The sequence below is a fragment of the Jaculus jaculus genome, chromosome 1 (genome assembly GCF_020740685.1).
Source record: "Jaculus jaculus isolate mJacJac1 chromosome 1, mJacJac1.mat.Y.cur, whole genome shotgun sequence".
Lineage (NCBI taxonomy): Eukaryota > Metazoa > Chordata > Mammalia > Rodentia > Dipodidae > Jaculus > Jaculus jaculus.
In genome coordinates, this window is record NC_059102.1 from 309,135,979 (window position 1) to 309,144,803 (window position 8,825).

The window sequence follows — 8,825 nt, forward strand, 5'->3', positions numbered from 1 at the left end:
AAGCTGGCCTGGAAGTCATGTAGTTGAAAATGACCTTGAAATTCTGGTCCTCCTGCCTCCACCTTCTAATGCTGGGATTAAGGTACACACCACCACATCCAGTTCATGCAATGCTAGAAGTCAAACCCAGAGCTTCACACATACCAGACTGGAACAGTGATTTTTTTTTTTTAAATACCAGTGTCTTTTAAAAAAGACTTATGCAAGCTGGGCGTGGTGGCGCACACCTTTACTCCCAGCACTCAGGATGCAGAGGTAGGAGGAGTGCTAAGAGTTCAAGACCACCCTGAAAATACAGAGTGAATTCCAGGTCAGCCTGGGCTAGAGTGAGACCCTACCTCGAACCCCACCACCACCAAAAAAAAAAAAAAAAAGAATTATGCTTCTTTGAAAAAGCATTCCAGGGAGTTTAGACTATCCCACCCTCTCTATAGACAGTATTTTATCTTCACCTGACAGGTTTAGGGCTAATTGAGGACCCCATGCAACGTAAGAAGAGAGGTGGCTTGAGCAGCATTCTATAAGGGAGCTACACGTTTTATACACTCACTGTAGGAACCCATCCGATGCAGAATCTATCCCTAAGAACAACATATTGAGTTATTTTGTCCCAGTACTTAATGAAGACAGCTAAATAAAAAATAATATGACTCTGTCCTGAAAAATGGCTCAGTGGTTAAGTGCACTTCCTACACAAGCATGAAATACTGAGGCGGCCTGAGTTCCAATTTCCAGAATCCACATAAAGAGCTGGATATGGCCCGCCACAACTACAACTCCAGTCCTGCGGCGAGGGGAGACCAGAATCACTGGCATTAGTGAGCAGCAAGCTCCAGAATCAGGAAGATTCTGTCCCAAGGAAAAATAGGCAGGTGAGCAATGAAGGAAGACTCTTGACATTTTCCTCTGCCCACTATAGGCAAGCACATAGGGAACTGCATCAGCATATATACACGCATACACGCACATACACACACACATGCACAAATATAACTCATGGCATATACTCCATATTGTCTGTAAATAATTATATACCAATCACAAATAATGTTCAATGATTGCTATAAAGCATTCTATTAACTCTGGGAAAGAAGAATCTGTATCTTGTCCCTGTCTGGATACTGGTAGTATAACTGACCTATCTTTGAGACTCTTGGAGAGCATGCAGGGGTTTCTTACTGTACTGTTTACATTTCTTTCTTCCTTCCTTCCTTCCTTCCTTCCTTCCTTCCTTCCTTCCTTCCTTCCTTCCTTCCTTCCTTCCTTCCTCCTTCCTTCCTTCCTTTCTTTCTTTCTTTCTTTCTTTCTTTCTGACAACTTTCATAATTGTAAACAATATCCCATGGTAATTCCCTCCCCCCCCCCACTTTCCCCTTTGAAACTCCACTCTCCATCATATCCCCGCCCCCCTCTCAATCAGTCTCTGTTTTATTTTGATTGTGTAGCTTTTAGCATGTTGGCTGTCTTGTGAAATGCCTTTTCAAGCATTGGCTTATGTTATAATTAATACTTACTGTATCGTAGGGGTATATAACCTACATAACCTCCTGTGGTTTATTGTTTTACTCCCTTAGATCTATTTTTAAAAATTAATTTATTTATTTGATTTTTTTCCCCAAGCATTTTCTGTTTATTCAATCACCTGAAATAAAGGTCCCTACTCCTATACCACACAAACCATGCAGCCATGCCCTATCTTTTTGGTCCTGCCTCAAACTTACTTTTGTTTGATCAGCCTTGAACACATAGCAGATGCTTTGCTGGGGGCGGCATCCTCCTTGAGGAGACAAGCGAAGTAACTGGGGTTGTGACTATTGTGAATCAGTTTGTGCACATGCTGAGGCCTGCATTCAAAGATGCTAGAACAGATCACAGGTTCCCCTTGTTGACTTCTCCTGGGGTCAGGCTCACATCTCAGTCCACAGGGTGAAACCCAGAGCCGGACTTGCTTGGTTGCCCCTTCCTTCCTGGAGCACTGTCCACTGAGTCTTCGGTCCTCCACCACCACCCAGGGCAGCATGGGCATCTTGGTGAGGGAATGCATGGGCAAGGAGCCCACCAGCTACAGGCCAAAGGCCACTGAGGCCTCATTAGGGAGCACATAGGGAGCGCATGCTTCCTTGCCGTGATTGTTATAAGTTCCATCTTAGGAAAGGCCTCAGCAAAACCTTGCTTAGTTTTTTTCCCGCTTTAGAGCAAGCAAGCAATCTATTTGACAAGCTTCTGATGTTCAATCACAGAAGTCCAATCATCTGTAGCTAGGATCCATATATGGGAGAGAACATGAGACAGTTGGCTTTCTGGGCCTGGGTTACCTCACGTAGTATAATCCTTTCCAGATCCATCCATTTTCCTGCAAATTTCATAACTTCATTTTTCTCCATTGTATAAATGTGCCATATCTTCATTATCTACTCATCAGTTGAGGGACATCTAGGCTTGTTCCATTTCCCAGCTCTTATGAATTGAGTGGCAATAAACATAGTTGAGCAAGTATCTCTAAGGTAATAAGATGAGTCCTTAGGATATATGCCTAGGAGTGCTATAGCTGGGTCATATGGTAGATCTATTTTTGGCTGCCTTAGGAATTTCCACACTGATTTCCACAATGGCTGGACCAGACTACATTCCCACCAGCAGTGTAGAAGGGTTCCTCTTTTTCAGCATCCTCACCAGCAGTTATGGTCATTTGTTTTCATGATGGTAGCCAATCTGGAATGGAATCTCAACATAGTTTTCATCTGCACTTCCCTGATGACTAGGGATGTAGAACATTTTTTTAGATGTTTATATGCCATCTGTATTCCTTCTTTTGAGAACACTCTATTTAGTTCCATGGCCCATTTATTAATTGGGTTGTTTGATTTCTTATTATTTAATTTTTTGAGTTCTTTGTATATCCTAGATATTAATCCTCTATCAGATGTATAGCTGACAAATATTTTTTCCCATTCTGTAGGTTGCCTCTTTGCTTTATTTACAGTGTCCTTTGCTCTACAAAAGCTTTGTAATTTCATGAGGTCCCAGTAGTTAATTTGTGGTTTTATTGTCTGAGCAATTGGGGCTATATTCAGAAAGTCTTTGCCAAGACCAATATGTTGAAGGGTTTCCCCTACTTTTTCCTCTAGGAGTTTCAGAGTTTCAGGTCTGATGTTAAGGTCTTTGATCCATTTGGACTTAATTCTTTTTTTTGTTTGTTTGTTTGGTTTTTTGAGGTAGGGTCTCACTCTGGTCCAGGCTGACCTGGAATTCACTCTATAGTCTCAGGGTAGCCTCGAACTCATGGCGATTCTCCTACCTCTGCCTCCCGAGTGCTGGGATTAAAGGCGTGCGCCACCACGCCTGGCTTGGACTTAATTCTTGTGCATGCAGAGAGAGAAGAATCTATTTTCCATCCTTCTACAGATACATATCCAGTTTTCCCAGCACCATTTGATAAAGAGGCTGTCTTTTCTCCAATGAGTATTTTTGGCATTTTTGTCGAATATCAGGTGGCTATAGCTACCTGGACTTACATCTGGGTCCTCTATTCTGTTGCATTGATCTACATGTCTGCTTTTGTGCCAGTACCATACTGTTTTTATGACTATGGCTCTGTAGTATAGGTTAAAATCAGGTAGAGTGATACCACCAGCCTTAGTTTTGTTGCTCAGTATTATTTTAGATATTCAAGACTTTTTTTGTACTTCCAAATTAACTTTTGGATTGTTTTTCTATTTCTGTGAAGAATGCCATTGGAATTTTGATGGGGATTGCATTAAATGTGTGGATTGCTTTTGGTAAGATTGCCATTTTCACAATGATTGATTCTTCTGATCTAAGAACAAGGGATGTCTTTCCATTTCCTAGTGCCTTCTGCAATTTCTCGCCTAGTGTTTTAAAGTTTTCATTGTAGAGATCCTTCACTTCCTTGGTTAGGTTTATTTTAAGTTTTTTTTTTTTTTTCTTTTTGATGCAATTGTTAATGGGAGTGATTCTCTGAGAGAGAGGATGGGCATGCCAGCGCCACTAAACTCCAGATGCATGCACCACCTTGTACATCTGGCTTATGTGGGTACTGAGGAATTGAACCTGGATCCTTAGGCTTCACAGGTAAGTTCTTTTTTTTTTTAAATATTTTTTGTTTATTTTTATTTATTTGAGAGTGACTGAGAGAGAGAGAGAGAGAGAGAGAGAGAGAGAGAGAGAGAGAGAGAGAATGGGTGCACCAGGGCCTCCAGCCACTGCAAACGAACTCCAGACGCATGTGCCCCCTTGTGCATCTGGCTAACGTGGATCCTGGGGAATTGAGCCTCGAACCGGGGTCCTTAGGCTTCATAGGCAAGCACTTAACTGCTAAGCCATCTCTCCAGCCCAACACAGAGGTTCTTAGTTCTGGCTTGACATGTAACTCAAAGAAAGATAGAGAGAATGGGTATGCCAGGGCCTCCAGATGCTACAAACAAACTCTAGATGCATGCATCACTTTGTGCAATAGCAAAGTTCTTACCTAGCCTATGCAAAGGACTGGGTTCAATCCCCAGCCCTGAAACAGAACAAAAAGACTGGTTAGCAATGTTTATGACTAGTAACTAATAGTATGTATATTTAAACATGATACTGTTAGTTTTTTTTATGATCCGTTTTTTAATCTTTGCTCCTACAGGATAATTAGGGAGACAAATAGCCCAAGTTTTGCCTGGAATTAAGGGGTATCCCAGGACATGGCATGTCAATACTGAAAACAAGGATAGTCAAGGGCAAATCAGAGGGATTATTCACCTTATCTTTAGTAGTATTTATTGAGGAAAGTCATGAACTCAAGTCCAGCCTGGGTTATAGAGTTCCAGGTCAGCCTGGGTTGAATGGGACCCTGATTCAAAAAACAAAAACATTTAAAACTTACTCTTTAAGCAGTTTTGAAATATATGGCTCATTGTTAATTAGTCACTATTTTGTGCAATAGACTGCTAAAATCTTATGCCTTCTATCAAGTGAAGCCTTTTTCTATCCACACCCTCTGTCCAGCTTCTGGACTTACCACTACACTGTACTCATAAGAGTTCAGCATTTTCAGATTCCATATATAAGACCATGTAGTGCTTGTCTTTCTGTGCCTGGCTTATTTCACTTAGCAGAATGTCTCCTGATTCATCCTATGTCACAAATAACAGGATTTCCTCCATGCTTAAAGACTGAATAGTATTCTACTGTATATATTTATACACTATATTTTCTTTATCCATTCATTTGGTAATTAACACTAGGCTTCTTCCACATCTGAGCCAGGATTAATAATGCTGCAGTGAACATAGGAATGTACACGTCTCTGACTTCAATATTGATTATTAGCAATAATGAACACTTTTGTGCATATGTTAGCCATTTATGCTTTCTCTTTAACAGCATCTAGTTAGGTTCTTTGTCTTTTTATTTAAGAAAAATATTTTTATTTGTTTACTTGTAAGCAGAGATAGAAGAAAGATAGAGAGAATGGGTATGCCAGGGCCTCCAGATGCTGCAAATGAACTCTAGATGCATGCGCCACTTTGTGCATCTGGCTTTATGTGTGTCCTGGGGAATCAATCTGCATTGTTAGGCTTTGCAGGCAAGTGCCTTAACTACTGAGTAATCTCTCCACCTCTCTTTATCTATGTTTGGGTTTTTTTTTTTTGTTCATGCTATTGAGTTGTCTGAATTTTCAATACTAGCACCTTATTATACATATGTTTTCCAAGCATCTTCTCCAAATCCATGGTTTTGTTTCACTCCATTCTTTGTTTCCTTTGCTGTGCAGAAGTCTTTTCAGTTTGAAGTGATCCCATTTGTTGGTTTGTACTTTTCCTGCTTGTGTTTTTGGATAGGAATCTTTGCCTAGACGAGTGACATCAAACATTTCCCTTTTTTTCCCCAAATATTTTGTTTATTTATTTGAGAGAGAGAAAGAGAAAGAGGCAGATAAAGAGAGAGAGAATGGGTGCACCAAGGCCTCCAGCCACTGTAAACAAATTCCAGATGCATGCACCACCCTGTGTATATGGCTTATGTGGGTCCTGGGGAATCGAATGTGGGTCTTCAGGCTTTGCAGGCAAGTGCCTTCATCGCTAAGCCATCTCTCCAACCCCTCTCTCCTGTTTTCTTCTAGTAGTTTTACAATTTAATTTAAGCCTTTAATCTTTGCATGCACATATGTGTGGTGTGCCTTGGTGTACACATACATGTATGTTCGTAGGTGTGTGGATGCATGTTTGTGTATGCAGGTGAGCATGAAGGCCAGTTGTAGATGTGTGAGATGTGTGGTGTGGTGTCCTCAATCACTCTCCACCTTTTTTTTGGGGGGGGGGGGTTTCGAGGTAGGGTCCTGCTCTAGTCCAAGCTAACCTGGAATACACTATGTAGTCTCAGGGTGGCCTTGGACTCATGGTGATCTTCCTACCTCTACCTCCCTAGTGCTGGGATTAAAGGCGTGCGCCACAATGCCTGGCACTCTCCACCATTTTTTAAAGGGTCCCTCTGAACCTGTAGCTCACCTAATTGGCTACCCTTGCTAGCCAGCAAGCCCCAGGGATTCTCCTGTCTCCACCTCCCAGTGCTAGGGTTACAGGTATAGTTTGCCAGCTTTTATATGGGTCTGGCAAGCACTTTCTCCATTGAGCCATTTTCCTGATCACTCTTTGGTCTATTTTCACTCTTCTGCTTATGAATATCCGGTTTCCCCAACATTGTGTGTCCTTGGCATATTTGCTGAAAATCAGCTTACTAAAATGTGTGGCATTATTTATGACATTTTCTATCCTGGTCAACCATTGGTCACTATGTCTGGGTTTGTTTGCTTTTGTTTTTTGAGGTAGGGTCTCACTCTGGCCCAAACTGACCTAGAACTCCCTTTGGAGCCCAAGTTGGCCTCAAAACTTACAGTGGTCTCTTACCTCAATCTCCTGAGTGCTGGGACTATAGGCGTGAGCCACCACACATGGCTAATATGTCCACTTTTAAAAATGCCAGTACTGTGTTATTTTGATCATTGCAATTTTATAATGTATTTTGAAATCCAGTAATGTGCTGCTTCCAGCTTTCTTCTTCTTCTTCTTCTCCTTTTTTTTTTTTTTTTTTGGAGGGCTTATTTGTTGTTTAAGACAAAGTCTTTTCAGATTTACTATATAGCCCAGATTGGACTTAAACTCATGACCATTCTATCTTAGCCCTCTGAGTGCTAAGATTATAGGCATGTACCACCACCACAACAGGCTGGCTCCCAGTTTTTTTTTTTGTTTTTTTTTTTTGGTTTTTTTTTTTTTTGGTTTTCTGAGGTAGGGTCTCACTCTAGCTCAGGCTGGCTGACCTGGAATTCACTATGTAGTCTCAGGGTAGCCTTGAACTCTTGGTGATCCTCGTACCTCTGCTTCCCGAGTGCTGGCATTAAAGGCATGTGCCACCATGCCCGGCTCCAGTTTTATTCTTTTTAGTCAAGGTTGCATTTGATATTTGAAATTTTTTGTGGTTCCTTATGATTTTAGGATCTTTTCCTATTGCTATGAAAAATGACATTTGTAATTTTTTCAAAAATATTTTATTTATTTATTTATGAAAGAGACAGAGAGGAAGAAGTAGATAATGAGAGCGAGAATAGGTGCACCAAGGCCTCCAGCCACTTGCTACCTTGTGCATCTGGTTTACGGGTATTGAACCTGCATCCTTAGGCTTTGCAGGGCAAGCATCTTGACCACTAAGGCACCTCTCTACAGCCTGTTAATTTTTTTTCTAAAATATTTTATTTATTTATTTATTTGGGGGGAGGAAGAGAGAGGACATTTGTAATTTTGATAGAGATTGCATTGAATGTGTAGATTTCTTTCAATAGTATGGACATTTTAATAATATTCCAATTCATGAACTTAATATAAATTTCCATGTGTGTGTGTCATCTTCAAATTCTTTCATTGTTTTATAGTTGTTTTTTTTTTTTAATTTTATCTGGGTTATGTGGGCCCTGGGGAATTGAACCTGGGTCCTTTGGCTTGTAAGGCAAGTGCCTTAATCACTAAGCCATCTCTCAAGCCCTGTTTTATAGTTTTTAACGCATCAATCTTTCTTCTCCTTGATTGAATTTTAACATGCTGCTGGATTTGTTTTGTGAGAATTTTTGTATCTATGTTCATTAGGGATAATATCCTATATTTTTAATTTTTCTTCTTTTGTGGTATCTTTGTCTAGTTTGGGGGTAATGCTGATCTCATACATTTTGAAGTTTTCCATTTTTTGCATTGTTTTGGAAGAGTTTGAGGATTAGTATTAGTTCATTTTAATATTTGGTAGGAATCTGTCACAAATCTATTTCATCCTGGACTTCTCTTTGATGGATTTAAAAAAATTATTTGTGTGTTATCCTTATACAAGGGCCATGCTAATTTTCTCTGTAGTGTTCCAAATTTTTTTAAGTTGCCTTTTAGTATATGTGCTGCCAAAATGAGCACAGGATTTTTAAAATTATTAATTCAATGTCCTTGCTTCAAATTGATCTGTCAAGATCTTTAGTTTTGTGATTCGGCCTAGTTAGGTTGCTTATTTCTGGGAATTTATCAATTGCTTTTGTGTTAACCAATGCTGGCACACAGTTGTCATAGCAGGCCCTTGTCATCCTTTATATTTCTGTGATGTAAGTTGCAATATCCCTCTTCTGTGATTTTGAATATTCTCTCTCTCTCTCAAGGGAGGAAGGCCTTGTTTGGACTCCAAGTTTGAAGGGATATAGTCCTTCATGATGGAGAAGGCAATGGAGGTAAGAGGTGACTAATTGCATCTCAGTGGGGCAGGAAGCAGAGAGCAGTGTTCTCTTTTTATCTCAG

The 8,825-nt window shown here is 40.4% G+C and overlaps 1 pseudogene; it reads right to left on the bottom strand.

The window, feature by feature from the left end:
- Positions 1–8,343: 8,343 nt before the first annotated feature.
- Positions 8,344–8,444, bottom strand: LOC123458350 (annotated as a pseudogene).
- Positions 8,445–8,825: the final 381 nt, after the last annotated feature.